The sequence below is a fragment of the Hippocampus comes genome, unplaced genomic scaffold (assembly GCF_001891065.2).
Source record: "Hippocampus comes isolate QL1 unplaced genomic scaffold, H_comes_QL1_v1.1 C16858046, whole genome shotgun sequence".
NCBI lineage: Eukaryota > Metazoa > Chordata > Actinopteri > Syngnathiformes > Syngnathidae > Hippocampus > Hippocampus comes.
The window spans coordinates 1-1,022 of NW_017840182.1; the positions used below are offsets into that span (position 1 = coordinate 1).

At 45.7% G+C, this 1,022-nt stretch overlaps 1 long non-coding RNA gene across 1 annotated transcript; it reads left to right on the forward strand.

The window, feature by feature from the left end:
- The first annotated feature begins 340 nt into the window (after positions 1–340).
- On the forward strand, positions 341–627 carry LOC109509337 (uncharacterized). The gene is made up of 2 exons (XR_002166924.1): positions 341–440; positions 530–627. It is a non-coding gene; the product is annotated as an uncharacterized LOC109509337 (long non-coding RNA).
- Positions 628–1,022: the final 395 nt, after the last annotated feature.

The following is a 1,022-nucleotide window of genomic DNA, read 5'->3' on the forward strand; positions in this document are numbered from 1 at the left end:
CAGCATAAGAGTCCATTACATGAGATGAAGTGCTGCAGGTTGACACATTTGGGAGATCGGTTTGACCTCAGGATCCGACCCGGTCAGTCCATGCGGAATCCTTCACTACATCTCCCCCACTTCAGATTTTGGCCTAGTTGGTCGGTGTTGAATCCATACGTCATCACCACCTATCCCTCACTCCAAGCAGGAGTAGGGGGGAGAAGCTGAAGTAAAACAGGCCAAAATTCCAAACCACAGGCTCCAAAGCAGATTAAGAGGCAACTTCCATACAATGTGATATTCAACTTCATGCAATAATGCGAAAATAAGTATGAAGTTGAGATTCAAACATGGTTTCGGGACGGAACGTTTTCAAGATTCGTTTTTCAAACCACGTCTACTCTGTGTGCAGTTGGTGATGGAGTACTGCCTCGGATCCGCCTCCGACCTCCTTGAAGGTGAGTCTTACTGCGAAGGTCGGCCCGTCCTAGTGACTGCCACACGATTATTTTTTTTAATTGGCATCCAACACGGTTGTTGTTTGCAGTTCACAAAAAGCCTCTGCAGGAGGTGGAGATTGCTGCTATTACTCACGGAGCGCTGCAGGGGCTGGCCTACCTTCACTCTCACAACATGATCCACAGGTGACCGCTTACGCTTGATTGATGATTGATTTTTTTTTTGCTGCCCATTGGCGGGAGTACGTCACACATGTCCAAGTCACTGTGCAGAAAACACAACTTCCTGTATATCGGCAGACTCACTCTCGTTAGTTAGCTTGATTAACACGGTCACAATCGCATTGTTTTCTAATGGTCCCGAACCAGTCTGTCTTGTCTTCTACTTGATTGTGGTTTTCGTAAACACATAACCATTAAGAAGCTTAGCTGATGTTTGAGGGGCGAGCTACATGGTGACGTACAAGTCGCTTGCCTGTCTTTGAAGCTGTTACAGTGACTAATGGCATTGTTGCCATTTTCTTTTTTCCTCTGTTTGATCAAGGAAACAAATCTTGGAATCCGATTTGAGTAATTTTCAGA